This window comes from Muntiacus reevesi, chromosome 4 (genome assembly GCF_963930625.1).
Source record: "Muntiacus reevesi chromosome 4, mMunRee1.1, whole genome shotgun sequence".
In the NCBI taxonomy this organism is placed as follows: Eukaryota; Metazoa; Chordata; class Mammalia; order Artiodactyla; family Cervidae; genus Muntiacus; species Muntiacus reevesi.
This window is the reverse complement of record NC_089252.1, coordinates 36,818,300-36,834,764: the sequence shown is the minus strand read 5'-3', so window position 1 is coordinate 36,834,764 and position 16,465 is coordinate 36,818,300.

The window sequence follows — 16,465 nt, the reverse complement described above, 5'->3', positions numbered from 1 at the left end:
TTGCGGTCAGTGTGGGTTCGGCTCAGCTTCAGATAGCTCCTCGTTCCAGCTTACACTTCTCGATATCTACAGGCCCTTCCGGTGTAGTCAGTCCGTGGTTTCTTCGGGGATTTTAATCTGTTACACCGGTCCCTTTGTTTATTTGGGTTCTGTTGCCGGTCTCTCTTCCGCGCCTAATTTCCGCCCTGACACACGGGGCGGAGGTGGATTCTTATTCAGGTAGCTAGTTCCGTCGCGCTGCGGCGAGGGGCTGTGCGGGGAGGGACCGGCGCTCCCGGGAGAGGCTTGCGCTCTTTTCTCGATCTGCGCTGCTCAGGCTCCGGGCTGCTCCGTCTGTAGCGCGCGCCACGCTGCGCGCGGCTCCAGCCCTCGGGCGATTCACAAAAGCGCGGCACACAAAGCCGGGCCCGCGCTCCGTCCCCACGCCGCCCGAGCGGCCCAGGCAGCCAGGCGCCTGACGGGCGCTCTCTCCCCGGGTGCGGCGCGTCCTCTGCCCCGCGCGGTCCCAGTCTCAGTCCCCGCCGGCGCCAGTCGGGAGCGCGCGCCCTCTGCCCTCCGTGTCCCCAGCCGCAATTCCCGCCCGCGCCGGTCGGGCGCCCGCGCCCTCCGTCTCGCCACGACCCTCCCGGCGGGCTTCGGCCGCCCAGAATCTCGGTCCCTTTGTTCTGCGAACGGCCGGCAGTGTGTTCGGGCCGGTTAATTTTCTGTCTCTTTTGCTGTCCCACAGTTCAAGTTGGCAACTCACAAAAGCTCCCTCTGATTGTCCTCAGGGTGCTCAGGCCCGGATCCAGCCCCAAGTAATGCCGCCCGCTCCTCTCCGTTCCGTCCCCACTTGCTGGTGGCGGATGCGGGCGTCTGGGGTACTTTTCTGCTGGGAGTTGCTTTTAGGCTCTTAATCTGTGGGTTTTATTTATTGTATCCCTCCCAGTCAGATTCAAACTCTTGAGATTCCAACACTTCCCCCAGGCCCGCCAGAGCGAGGGTTTCCCGGTGTCTGGGAACGTCCTCTATTAAGTCCCTTCCCGGGACGGATCTCCGTCCTTAGCTCTTTTGTTTCGCTTTTTATCTTTTATATTTTGTCCTACCTCCTTTCGAAGACAATGGGCTGCTTTTCTGGGCGCCTGATGACCTCAGCTAGCGATCAGAAGTTGTTTTGTGAAGTTTGCTCTGCGTTCAGTTATTTTTTTGATGAATTTCTAGGAGAGAAAGTGGTCTCTCCGTCCTACTCCTCCGCCATCTTGGCTCCTCCCGCCAGAAAACTCATTTTATTTTATTGTTAACATACTGACCGAGGGTCAATGAGACAAGCCAAAAGCAAAATCTGTGTCTGATAACTCCACAACTGGAGTGTTTATTTGTAAATTTACAATTACATGTTTATACTGACATTATTTAAAGCTTTAGCTGTTGAAAAGAACGGCTAAGAATTGTATGCCATACTGGAATTTAAAATATGGTCTCAAATGTTTCATATCCTCCCTTATTGGGGTAGAAGCTCAATCCTCTGTGATTTATCTTTATGTATACAGTTGTTGGTGGAGAAGGAAATGGCAGCCCACTCCAGTATTCTTGTCTAGAGAATCCTGTGGACAGAGGAGCCTGGTGGGCTGCTGTCCATAGGGTCACATAGAGTCAGACACGACTGAAGGGACTTAGCTTGCATGTATGCCTTGAAGAAAGAAATGGCAACCCACTCCAGTATTCTTGCCTGAAGAATCCCAGAGACGGAGGAGCCTGGTGGGCTACCGTCTGTGGGGTCACACAGGGTTGGACATGACTGAAATGACTTAGCAGCAGCATACAGTTGTTGGAGGCACATTCATAATTTTATGAATTATTTTGGCCTGTCAACTCAGCCCCAGCCTCACAAACTATACACACCAGTTCCTCTTGAATTATATATTTTAAAGCGTCCCCTAGGACTTTTGAACAACTTCCTTCTTCAAGTGCTATAGACACTTCTTAGATGTTGAATTTCACAAAGCAGATTTAATTCAAATTCTAATCATTTGAATTACATTTACAATATACTCATTACATAATTTGCAACCAGTTTAAAGAATTTCTCCTCTAATTGCTAGGCTGGGCTGTGGTCTCCTTCATGTGGTAAGGAAACGAATAAAAATAATTGGAATATGAAACAAATAGATCTCAGAAGTGCCCACTTATTTATTATGTGCCCATTAGTATGTGCCCCACAAAGGAGGGGGTGAATTTGTCTGAAAGAAAAGACAAGTCAAAGAGTGGCTTGTATATGAGGATGAAAGAATGATAGAATTTCACATTTTCAAATTTCAAGCCGAGTAAGGACAGATACAGAGACCCTAGGCTCTGTTTATACCCTTCCTTCATGCTGAAATACTTTCCCCAAGGTGTCTGTCTGTTTTTTGCCAGTTGATTTCTTTTTTTAAACTTCAAGACCTGCTTCAACGGTCACTTCTTTGGCACATTTCTTCCCTGAGGCCTTTGCCACTAGTTTTTCATGCATCTGTTAAAAGGTTTATTTTTTTTTCCTTTACTGCCTCCACCAAATCATCTGTACTTTCTCAGGGTTATCCCAGCTGCAGATAAATTTATTCCAGGTCAATGTGAAGAATACCTTTTTATGGTCATGAGTCAGAAATTCCAGGTTCTAAAGTCATTCTGGGGCTTCCCAGTTGGCTCAGTGGTAAAGAATCTGCCTGCCAATTCAAGAGACAATGGTTTAATTCTTGGGTTGGGAAGATCTCCTGGAGAAGGGAATGGCAACCCACCCCAGTATTCTTCCCTGGGAAATCCCATGGACAAAGGAGCCTAGTGGGTTATAGCCCATGCGGTCGCAAAGAATTGGACAAGACTGAGCAACCAAACAACAACAAAGGTCATTCTAGGCAACACATCCATACAAGCCACATTAGCCATTGAAGACTCGAAGTTCCTGGACCCGCCCAGTTCTGCTAAGTGTTACCTTCATGGCTCTTCAGTCAGCATCTCCCATGACCACACCCATGCTCCTCTCTGAAATAATAAACCTGGTCTCTTTGGCTGGCCAAGATCTCTCTTCTTTTGGCTCTTTCCCTCTTTCATTTCCACCACATCTGTTCTTTGGCATCTATAGAATTTCCCGTCATTGTTTACTCAGTTCATCATTTCTCACCTGGCTTTGTTCCCTTAAGCAGTAAATATCCTAGGTGCATGACTATCCCCCTCACCCCTTTCTGTCTGATCCCCACAAGTGCCATGCCTCCTTGTCTTTGATCCTTATTCAGCAAGTTCACTTTTCAGCCAGTTGCTTACTGGTGGTTATACAAAGGTTGTATAATGATGGAGAAAATTCTCTGCAAATTAATGGACCTTGAACCTGGTTGAGCCCCAAGTTAGCAACTATTGAATATATTCCTGTTTACTCTATTTCCTGTTGCCCATAGAGTCATTCCTCTCCTTCTTGACTTGTTCTTCTTTTGCTTAGCATAAGACTCTTTCCTCTTCCTAGAAAATTTATTTTTCATGATACAGCAGAAGTAATATTAATGAAACATCTCATTGAGTAATTTTATAATTAGTTTTTTGATTGAAAAATATGTAGTAGAATGTTAAATGGCACAAAGAATCTCATCCATCCCAGGTGAGCTCTGTTCTTTCCCCAGGCAAAACAATGTTAAATTTTGGGGGATCTTCTCAAGTATATTTTATACATAGGTAAACATAATTGTGCATATAGTCCTTCTTTATCTCATGTCATTTCCTCCAGACATAGGGAACTGTTTGCAGCTCTCTACTTATGCTTTTGAGTTGTGATGCTGGAGAAGACTCTTGAGAGTCCCTTGGACTGCAAGGACATCAAACCAGTCAATCCTAAAGGAAATCAACTGTAAATATTCACTAAAAGGACTGATGCTGAAGCTGAAGGTCCAGTACTTTGGCTCCAATACTTTGAGAAGAGCTGACTCGTTGGAAAAGACCCCGATGCTGGGAAAGATTGGGGGCGGGAGGAGAAGGGGACAACAGAAGATGAGATGGTTGGATGGCATCATTGACTCAATGGACACGACTTTGAACAAACTCTGGGAGATGGTGAAGGACAGGGAAGTCTGGCATGCTGCAGTCCATGGGGTCACAAAGAGTCGAACACAACTTAGCAACCGAACAACAACAAATGTACATGGGAGCTAAAGCCTCCAAGACTTTTCCCTTGATGTTCTCAATGGAAGGTCCTGCCTTGTCATTTTTGCCCACCACATCCTTTCCTTGCGAAATCTGCATTGATAATGATAGCTTTACTGCTGTGCACATTACTTAGCATATAGGAAGATGCAATAAATATTCAGTGTTATTAGTTTGTGATTATTCACAGAAGAGTGGTATTTTCCACCTTCAGTTCATCATCAGTAAAATTTCAGCATTTTTTTTTCTTGATTAAGCAGCTGCTCTTGGGGCTGTAGAAAATAGTTAGGAATTTTCCAAAAGGTTTATATAAGGTATGGAAAAATGCCAAGAGATTATTTTGCACAATTTACATGGAAAAAAGAGTATGCAAAAAAACAAATAAAGGAGGAAAATTCTGGGAAACAATATCAATATACCTCATCAGCCTGAAAAGAGGTTCTAATTTAGGATATATTTCTGAACTCTGAGTTGATCAGATTGAAGTCCCAGCTGTGTTTGGCTGCCGAGTTTTCTGATGGGATTTCAAAATTCTTTCATCATACCCTCTCTGTTTCCCTGTGTAATTGGTACTTTATAAATCCTTGAATGTGAACATGGTGCTAGAAAATGAGAAATTATGTTCCTGGGTTAGTGAGTTAGCCATGGTAACACTGGTGTGGCTTTTTAGAAGGCTGGGGGCAATTTGGTTGGAAGTGAAGGCAACAAGTCATGCTAGATTTACATTTGGATAAGATATTGTTTTTACTTTTGAGGGGGTGGTTTGGGGAGCATAATAACTTCATACTCCTAGTCACCCTTTAGAACTATCCTGTTGGCCAAAATTATCTCACAAAATCTATTCCTTAGGTCAGTTCTAATATTTTTGTGTGATCTATCTTCCTAAGATGTATTTACTAAAATAGTAATTAAGCTCTGTAGGACAGAAAGAAAAGTTCTAGGGGCATTATGACCTGGGAAAAAAGTTGTCCTCACTTGATTGCATTACCTTGTTTAAAAGACAGCTATGGCACAGGATACTTTCTTTCTTTTCTATTTTTTTTTTTTTTTTTTGGCTTAAAAAAAAAATTGGAGTATAATTGCTTTACACTGTCATGTTATTTTCTGCTATGAACGAATGAAGTGAATCGGCTGTATGTATACATATATCCCTGCCCTCTTGGCGCTCCCTCCCACCCCAGCCTCCTTCCCACCCATCTGGGTCATCACAGAACCCTGAGTTGAGCTTCCTATGGTATATAGCAGCTTCCCACTGTCTATTTCACACATGTTAGGGTATATATGTCAATGCTGCTCTTCCTGCTTGTCTCACCCTCCCCTTCCGCCACTGTGTCTACAAGTCTGTTCTCTATGTCTGTGTCTGTATTCCTGCCCGGCAAATAAATAGATAGGATGGATGGATAGATAGAGGTAGGCAGGAAAATAGAAAGGACACTTTCTATGTAATTTTTTAATTTCATTATAACTAGAATGAAATCTGCAGGAGACAGGCCTAATAAGTGTGCGTCTCTCCTCGCATGAGCACATGGAGTTTGCAAGATTCAGGATCTGCAATTGAAAATTCATCTGTCTGATATGCATCTGTGCTGTGACTAATGATTTTATAAATAATGAAAGCCAAGGGTCACTTTGGTGGCAAAGCAGATTAAAGAGCAGAGCACCTTTGGGACGTCTCTCCGTGAATGTCAAGGTCAGGACCAGCAGCTGCTACCGTGAGATCCTTTATATAAAGACATCCAGATACCTGGTTTACAGAAGTACTTTGTAATTCTGCTGCTGACGCTGCACGACATGGCCTACCATAGGCACTTTGTGATTTAGGTCAAGAAGTATACTCACAAATTAAATATGGCAGTAATTAAAGACATGTTTGGCAACAGTAAATATACATCAGCCTGAATGTAAGAGCTTTGGTAGAAATACAAAGGCAAAAAGACTGAGCCTCTCTTTCTTGGCTTATCTTCCACTTGCTATATGCGACTCACCTTCGGTTTTCACTGTTGTCACATAAGCAGACCTTTTGCCGTGATCCTAATTAGGATGCAGTTTGTATCTTAGTACGAGTTGTGGGGCAGCAGACAATAGAGAATTTTGAATCAGACAATCTGAGCTCAAATCCATCTCCTTCCGTATTAGTATTATGACTCTGGACAAGTTATTTTACATCTTGAAACCCCAAGATTTACTTATGCAAGAGTGATGAGGTGAGGACTGGAGGAAATTATGCGTGTAAGATGTCTCATGTGTGCTGGGTAACCAACATGGGGATATTTCCACTGCATGTAGTAATTTCACATTTCCAGAATTGTATTAGTGGCATTTGTTGGGAGCAAAACCATGCAACTTTTAAATTGAGACGTAATACGTATAACCTGAAATCCCCCTTTAGAGAGTGTGATCCAGAAGTTTTAGGATCAATGCAAAGTTGTATGATCATTGACACAAATGCCTCCAAAACATTTCATCTTGACCAAAGGCCCCCATATCTTTTAAGCACTTGCTCTCTATTCCCCTGCTTCCATGCCCCAACCAGCCCCTGGCAACCACTAATCTGTTTTCTGTCCCTGTGGATTTACTTATTCTAGCCATTTCATATAAATGGTCATACATTATATGACCACTTGTGTCTGGTTTCTTTCACTTCACATAATGTTGTGTGTGTGCGCATTTACAATGAAAGTGAAAGTGTTAGTTGGTCAGTCGTGTCTGACTCTTTGCAAACCCATGGACTGTAGTCCACCAGGCTCCTCTCTCCATGGAATTCTCCAGGCAAGAACACTGGGGTGGGTAGACATTCCCTTCTCCAGGGGATCTTCCTGATCCAGGAATTGAACCCAGGTCTCCTGTATTGCAGACAGATTCTTTACCATCTGAACCACCAAGGAAGATTTTTAAAAATATTTTTTTTTTTACACCCAAAACATTTTTGATTGGGGTAAAACCAATTAACAATGTTGTGATAGTTTTGGGTGGACAGCAAAGGGACTCAGCCATACATACATATGTATCCATTCTCCCTCAAACTCCCCTCCCATCCAGGTTGTCATATAATAATTGAGTAGAATTCCCTGTGCTATACAATAGGTCCTTGTTGGTAATCCATTAAAAAATTATTTTTTATTTTATTTATTTACTTTTTTCATTTATTTTTACTAGTTGGAGGCTAATTACTTTACAATATTGTAGTGGTTTTTGTCATACATTGACATGAATCAGCCATGGATTTACACGTATTCCCCATCCCGATCCCCCCTCCCACCTCCCTCTCTACCCGATCCCTCTGGGTCTTCCCAGTGCACCAGGCCCGAGCACTTGTCTCATGCATCCCACCTGGGCTGGTTTTTATTTTGTATTGGGGTATAGTCGATTAACAGTGTTGTGATAGCACTGAACAGAGTTCCCTGTGTTGTATAAATAGGTCCTTATTGGTTATCCATTTTAAGTGTAGCAGAGTGTACATGTCTATCCCAAACTCCCTAACTATCCCTCCCCCCCATCCTTCCGCCCTGGAAACCATAGTTTGTTCTCTAAGTCTGTGCATCTGTTTCTGTTTTATAAGTTCATTTGTACCATTTCTTTTCAGATTCTGCATTTAAGAGATGTCGTATGATATTTCTCCTTCTCTCTGACTTATTTCACTTAGTATGACACTCTCTAGGTCCATCCATGATGCTTCAAATGACATTATTTCATTCTTTTTAATGGCTGAGTAATATTCCATTGTATAAATGTACCACATTTTATTTATCCATTTCTCTGTTAGCATAATGTTTTTAAGATTCATCCATGTTGTGGTGGCTCAGATGGTCAAGAATCTGCCTGCAATGCAGGAGACCCATGTTTGATCCCTGGGTCGGGAAGATCCCCTGGAGAAGGGAGTGGCTACCCACTCCGGTATTCTTGCCTGGAGAATTCCATGGCCAGGGGAGGGCTACAGTACAGGGCTACATGGACTGGCAGGCTATAGTCCATGGGGTCACAAAGAGTTGGACACGACTCAGTGACATTTGAGTTTTCTGCTCTTTGATAAATAAAGAATGCTACAGTAAACCTTCATATACAAATTTTTGTATGTAGATATATTTTCATTTTTGAGTAAATATTTACTAGTTGTTGGGTCATATGTAACAGTATGCCTGACTTTTGTTGTATGACTTACAAATGGCATTAATTTATTTTGCTTATGAATCTGGAATTCAGGCACACCTGAATGAGGATGGTTTGTCTCTGCTTGACGTGGTTTCAGCTGGGGCTGCTCAGGTGGGAGCTGGGGGACGCACTTTTGAGACGGTTCACTCACACTGCTGGCAAGCTGGAACCGGCTCTGGCTGGGAGCCCAGCCGGTTTTGTGGGCTGGTCCTTCTCAACATGGCTGTCTCCGTAGGCTGCTCCAGTTCCCTCAAGTAACCTTGACTTTTTGAGAAACAGCTGAACTGTTTTCCACAGCTGTACCATTTTACATTCCCATCACTAAATTTATGAGGATTCAATCCATTTACATCTCACACACTTTTTTTTTTTAAATCTCTTTTATGGTAGCCATTCTAGTGGGTGTGAAGTGGTATCTCTTTGTGGTTTTGATTTGCATTTCTGTGGTGAGGGGTGATGCTGAGCTTCTCTTTAAGGGCTTATTGGCTATTTGTATATCTTCTTTGGGAAAAAAAGTTCTGTTCAAACCCTTAAGATTTTTTAAACTTCAGTCTTTGCCTTTTTATTGTTGATTATAATTTTATTGTTGATTATTGTTGAATTATAAGAATTCTGTCCTGCACAGTGTTCCATGTAACCTTGAGGAGAATGTGTTTTCTGCTCTTGCGAAGGTTTCTACTGATGTCTGGTAGATCTAACTGGATTTTAATCATTCTGTCTCTGTAGTTCAAGTCACCATTATTTTTGAATTGTCTCTTTTGGTGTAATTGTCATTCTTGGAGAGGTTGGCCCTTGCCTCATTTTTAAATGTCCTTCTTTGTCTCAGTTAACAATTTAGTTTTAAATTCTATCGTTTTGACTGATGTTAGTACAGTGACCGAAGCCCTCTTTCAATAACTTTACACATCTAAACCTTTCCATCCTTTTACTTTAACCTACTTGTGCCTTTGGATCTAAAGTGTGTCTCTTGTAGGTAGCCTATATTTAAAAAGAAATTCAGTCTGACAGTCTTTTCATTGTTGAGGAGTGATTAGTCCCTTTACATTTAATTACTATTATAGGATTTTTGTCTGACATTTGCGTCTAACATATTTTTCATTCCTCTCTTCATAATTGCCTTCTCTAGAAGAAATACTTTATACTGTATCATTTTAATTCCCTTGCTTCTCTTACTAAAATTTTAAGAGTTATTTCCTCAGTGGCTGCCCTGGGCATTACAGTGAACACATTACCTTGTGTTCAGATTTTTACTTATTTTCAAACAATGTAGTACAACAGTATATAAAACTCTGTTCTTATATAGCTTTGTTCCGTCCCCTCTTCTGCGCCATTGTCATCCACATTTCATCTTTGTATATCATAAGCCCATCAGCATAGTTTTAGAATTATTGTTTCACACAGCTGTCTTTTAGGTCAGACGGAAGAGGAGAAAGAGGTACAAATAAAAATACATATATGTTGCCTTTTATCTTTATCAATATTATCTTTACCAGGGCTCTTTTTTTCTCCCCCATGTGAATTGGAGTTACTGTCTAATATCCTTTTATTTCAGCCAAAAGGATTTTCTTTAGTATTTCTTACAGGGTGGGCTTGCTAGTGACAAATTCTGTTTTCCTTTTTTTTTTTTGGTTAAACCTGGGAATGTTTTAGTACCTCTCGCATGTTTTAAGAATAATTTTGCCGATGTAGAATTCTTGTTTTATGGTCTTTTTCTTTCAGCACTTTGAATGTATCATCTCACTGCCTTCTGACCACCATGGTTTGTGATGTGAAATCAGCTGTTAATCATATTGAGGGGCCCTTTTACACCCCTTGACAAGTCATTCCTTTCACTGCCTTCAGCGTTCTCTTTGTATCTTTGAACAGCTTACTTACAATATATATCCTTTGGGGATCATACTACTTGTTGATTGAACTTTAGATAGGTAAATGATTTTTTTAAAAACAAATTTGGGAAGTTTTGGGTCATTATCTCTTCAAATATTATTTCTGCCCCTTTATCTGTCTGCTTGCAAACTGGAACACTCATTATACAGATACTGACATGCTTGACAATGTTTCAGTTCTCACAGGCTCTGGTCATTTTTTCCTTCCTTTTCATCTGTTCCTCAGACAGGACAATCTTAACTCATACTTTGTTGATTTTTAAAACTTTGACAGTACTTCTTTCCTCACATGAGCATTTCAGGTGTATTATCTTTTAGCCACTAATTTCTGTTGGAGTAAAATATTACTTTTTATTCCAAACCCTTCTGTATTGTTTTGATGCTATTATTGGTGTGTTTCATTGGTAGTTAAACAGTTAAAATATAAACTGCAATAAATGGGTTGCAAAAGTTGAATCTTTTTAGTAGAAAGGTACTCAAGCTAGTATGTAAGAATTAATTTTATTATGAATGATGTTGAATGTACTTTTGAAAATATCAGATGGCAAGGAGTGTTTGTTACTAAATTCAGAAACTGGGTTTTTGCTCATATGCCATGTGTTCATTCTAGATATAAAAATGTCATAAGCTCTAATTCCGGAGGAAGTGAATGATGTAAGGCAATGTGAGTCTGATGGGCTCACAGTAAATGCAAAGGAACATACTCTGCAGGCAGCAGCAGTGGAAGAAGCTTCATGGTATTGTGTTCCTCTCATCCAGAGATGCTGAGTCTTTTCTCCATCACCTTTAAAATTTACTTGTGCTTTTTCTCTTCTGTGATTGTCTCACTTTTTACATTGTATAGGTATTTGCCTGCATCTCTCACCTTCCAAGCTTGGAACTCACTGTGAGCTGAAATGATCTATTATTTATCTTTGTATCCCGACGCTTAGAATAGGGCCTGGTAGGTCAAAGAGGGCGCCGGAAGATGATGAGTTTTATATAGAAAGGAGATTGTCAGGGTTGCTTTTTGTTTGCTTGTTTGATTGTGCCTACTTTGCCTTGGGGAGGAGGCTATCTCTCAAGATAGAATAAATATTGCTTTGTTTTATTTAGAGGTTTTTCTGAATATTTATGGTCTAATAGTAGAAGCTCTGGGCCATGGTTTAGTTTTTCAATTACTTTTTACTTGTTTCTGACAGAAGGTAAATTCACTTCAACTTTTTGTTGGTTAAATAGTTTAAATTTGCTTTTAGAAAGCTTAAAGGTGACTATAAGCCCTCCATTCCCATTCTTTCTTTATTTTTACCCCTTTTAATAAATCATAACATGTAGAAGTAAAATGATTTTCCTAAGCAGCAGTGTTAGTATATCTGGTTTTAACCAACATTTTATAATTTTTTTTTGTGGCAGAAAAACCAGTTAGTAAAATGAATTATGCCTTGTGTTCCTATTGACTTAGATGAAAAGAATTCAGACAGTAGATGAGATACTTTCCTCTTCCTTATGCTCCATTAGGAACCAGGCTTGGTATCACTGGTCTCAAGTTTACTGGGTGTGAGGTCAAGGGGAACAGAGTCCTGTTCTCTATTACCCCAAAAAGACCAGGCAGTGACTGACTTAGTGATAACCAAATTGTAAAGCACACAGGACTTCTCAATTTGGGGACTTCCCTGATGGCTCAGATGGTAAAGAATCTGCTTGCAATGCAGGAGATGTGGATTCAATCCCTGGGTCTGGAAGATCCCCTGGAGAAGGGAATATCTCCCCTCTCCAGTATGCTTGCCTGGAGAATCCCATGGACAGAGGACCCTGGCGGGCTACAGTCCACGGAGTCGCAAAGAGTTGGACACAGCTGAGCGACTAACACTTTCACTTTCATTTTAGGACCCTTGAACACTCTTATAACCAAAGGGAGGAGAGACTTTCTCCAGGAATCATGGATGTTGGATACACTGCCATCTTTTATGAGCAGAAACATGGACCTAGTTTTTACTTGATCTGGAAAATTTTGTCAAACTCTTAATGTAAATGTGTACATCCTGCAAGCATAAATCATTTCCATCTGTAAGACTCCCACAGTCCAAAGGGAGTGTATTCAACTCAAGCAAGGAGTAAAGGGCATCCTCAGCATAAGAGCAGGGGGTACAGAGCAGGGTAATGAGAAAGGCAAGCAGTTTCCGTGAGTCCAATTCAGGAGCATTGAGGGGAAGACATTGTGGGAAGTCTTTAATTCATCGATTGACCTTACTATGGTGTAGGCACTCTGCTTTGCCCATGGGGTCCACAAAATACTGACTTCAGAGGGAGATAGGCGCATAAAACGAGGAAACAGTAAGTTTACCAAAGGCAGGGAGAGAGAGGACTTTCAGGTAGAAGTTGTTCCTTAAAGTAAATATGAAAGCTCAGAAGGCCTTTGTCAAATAGGAAAGGTTGGAATGGACCTGCTAGGAAGAAGGAGCATCATGAGAATATGAGTCATATAGATTAACCACTGTAACAGACAACCCCCGCATTTCAGTGGGTTAAGGCAATGGAAGTTATTTCTTATTTACACATCAGTTCTACACAGTGCTCCTGGCCGAATGACTCTCTTGGTTCAGTCTTCTCCAGGGCCAATGATTCAGAGACCCAGGTTCCTTCCATAACTTGGCTCCATCCTCTGTGTTCTCCAGAACCCTCTGCAGGTATTCTGAAGCATCATGCTGGTTGTTGTTAAGGGCCAGGCCTGGAAGAAACATGTGTCATTTTCACCCACCCTCCATTGGCCAGAAGTCAATCATGTAGCCTTACTGATTGTAAGGAGGGCTGGGAAAGATGGTGGACTAGCCATATGCCCAGGAGGAAGTAGGAAGAGGATTTGGAGGTTGTATATTAGGAGCTGCAGTGAACAAAGGAGGGGAAGGTGAAAACCAGCAGAGTGGGGCTGACTCAAGGAGAGTGTTGTGACTGCCGCATAGCTCCAAGAGATGATGAGATCAGAGCTGGGATTCGAGAGGTGGGAAGGATCCATCCTCAGTATGAGGAGGATGACTATGAATTGAAATACAGGCAGGCCTGAATTCCCAAGTATCGTGAATCACAAGCTGAATGCTTACTTTTCTTTTTTTTAATTAATTTAATTTTGGTTGCTCTTAGTCTTTGTTGCTGTGTGGGCTTTTCTCTAGTTGTAGCAAGTGGGGGCTGCTCTCTAGGTGCACGGTATGTGGGCTTCTCATTGTAGTGGCTTCTTGTTGCCGAGCACAGGCTCTAGGGTAGGTGAGCCTCAGTACTTGTGGCACGTGGGTTCAGTCGTTGCAGTTTTCGGGCTCTAGAGCACAGGCTCAGTTGCTCCACAGAATGTGGGATCCTCCCGGGTCAGGGATGAAATCTGTGTCCCCTGCCTCGGCAGGCAGATTCTTTCCCACTGAGCCAGCAGGGAAGTCCAAATGCTTACACCTTACATGAGATGAGTATGAATGAATGAATGATGGTTGTGTACCTTCTCATGCCAGGTGTGTATCTTGGAAATGAAGAGTCTAAAGACATTCCCTCCTTTTGGAAAGCTCAGACTGGGTATTCCTTTGAGTATTTAAATCTCTGTTTTGTGACAATAATGAAACTCCCAATTCAGTCCTTATTCCATTCACTCAATACATATTTATCTTGAGCAAAGTTAGGTATTCTGTATACCACATTTCTTTAGAAAGCAGTAAATTGTTACAGAATAATTCATTTTCTTGCCTAAGATCTACTGCCTGATTCAGCTTTCAGAGACTCTCTAATGGGATATGGGTTAAAGGGTAGTGGATTATCTCATGATTTCAAGATGAAAGCCTAACCTGGAAATTAGACCCAGTTGAGTTGCTTAAGAAAATATTATGAGAAAAACCTAAGCCCACATAGAGCTGAAAGGCAAAGAAATATTATACAACATACTTACATAAAAGAGGCAATTCAACTTAGATAAAATGGTTTAAAAGGAATTGATAATACTGAAGTGCCTTTTCCTCAGAATATTACTCTTGAACATGAGTGGGCTCCCTTGATCTTTAAAATCACTCAATAATCATCTCTTGCCTCAGAATGGACTTTTTCTTCCTTTTCTGAAAGAATGAGTGTCTAGGAATCTTTGAAAGGTTAATTTGGGGAGCTTTTATTTTTGTTTTATAGTGGGAGGAGGAGAGAAGGAAAGGGAAGGAGGGAGATAGGCATTGAAATTGGTTATTTTGTTAACTTAGAATTTGTGGCAAATAAAAGATCAGTTAAATAAGTATACAATCAGAAGACTCTTGAGAGTCCCTTGGGACAGCAAGGAAATCAAACCAGTCAATCCTAAAGAAAATCAACTCTGAATGTTCATTGGAAGGACTGATGCTGAAGCCGAAGCTCCAATACTTTGACCATTTGATGCGAAGAACCTATTCATTGGAAGAGACCCTGATGCTGGGAAAGACTGAGGACAAGAGGAGAAGGGGGCAATAGAGGATGAGATGGTTGGATGGCATCACCAACTCGATGGACGTGAGTCTGAGCTAACTCCAGGTGATGGTGGAGGACAGGGAAGCCTGGCGTGCTGCAGTTTATGGAGTCACAGAGTCGGACACGACTTAGTGTCTGAACAACAACAACTCACTTTATTACTTACATGTAGGTTTAAAATTTTTTATTTTATTCAAGTATAGTTGATTTACAACACATTGATTTCTGCTGTATAGCAGAGTGATTCAGTTATATGCATATACACACACACTATTTTTCATAATCTTTTCCATTATGGTTTATCATAGGATGTTGAGTATAGTTCCCTGTGCTATACAGTAGGACCTTGCTGCTTTTCCATCCTATATGGAATAGTTTGCATCTATTAACCCCGAACTCTCTCCCCAGTCCTCCTCTATCACACTCCCCTTCCCTTGGTGACCACAGTCTATTTTCCATAGTGACATGTAGTTTTGTAAACAGCTATGTGATCATGTGTGGTAGAGTGTGTGTGTGTGTGTGTGTGTGTGTGTGTGTGAGATTAAAGACAGCCAGGGAGGGAAAGAGCAACGCAGGCACAGAGAGAAGAAAGATGAAGCAATGAGTTTTTCATTCTACTTTCCTCTGTGTGTGTGCGCTCAATTGTGTCCGACTCTTTGGACTGTAGAGACCCCATGGACTGTAGCCTGCCAGCTCCTCTGTCCATGGAACTCTGCAAGCAAGCATACTGGAGTGGGTTGCTATGCCCTTCTCCAGGCGATCTTCTCGACCCAGGGATCGAACCCACATCTCCTGCATTGGCAGGTGGAGTCTTTGCTGCTTGCATACCACCTGGAAGCCTCCTACTTTCCTTATAACCCTCTTATCTTGGGAGATGAAGGAGCTTGCCTGAAAACTGGCCCTGACCTTGACGTGCTCTCTGCCACCTACCCGCTCACACCCTGCTCCTCTGCCCAAGCTGGCTCACATGTGAAATGCGTTAGCATCATGGCTGAGCACTTGTAGGCCAGTATCAGTGCAAGTGCGGGTGTTTCAGTCTTTCAGCCACTAATTTCTAATTAGGTTCTGGTTGTCACTCTGAAATAGGAGTGTCACTGTTTTGGCTTTTGTGCTGTCCAGGCTAATTAATGAACAGACTCTTTCATAAGTAGATTAATGAAAGTCGTCTCATTACCCAAAGTTATTTCAGGCATGGCTGTATTGCACCTCATTAGACAAGCTTGAAATGAGGCAGCTTTCAATTAGAGGACAAAGGGCACCTATAGGAAAAAAAAACTCACTATTTTTAGAAGAGTCTGTTTTGCTCACGTTTTCAGGAAGGACTCTTAGCTTTCATGCCTCTGCCTGTGTTCTAATCCAGGATAAAAGAGCATCTAAGTTAAATGAGTGCTGATTTCCTACTAGATTTGTAGTAAGAAGGTTTTGTGCAGCCCTGGACACAGTGGTAATGAATCCGCCTGCCAGTGCAGGAGACACAAGAGATGAGGTTTCGATCCCTGGGTTGAGGAGATCCCATAGAATAGGAAGTGGCAACCCACTCCAGTATTCTTGCCTGGAAAATTCCATGGACAGAAAACCTTGGCAGGCTACAGTTCATGGGGTCACAAAGAGTTGGACATGACAGGGTGCCCCCCCACACACACACACAGATTTGTCACTAAATAAATATGTGATCTTTGTGAATTTACTTAACATTTCTGAGTATGACTTTTTATTTGCAAAATTATAAATAATACTTTGATACCTTATTTACCTTACCACGTTGGGAAGATGTGAACAAAAGCACTTAATAATCACCATGTCTTCCTCTTCCCCACATGCATATCCCTTCCTCCTTCTTTCCATGA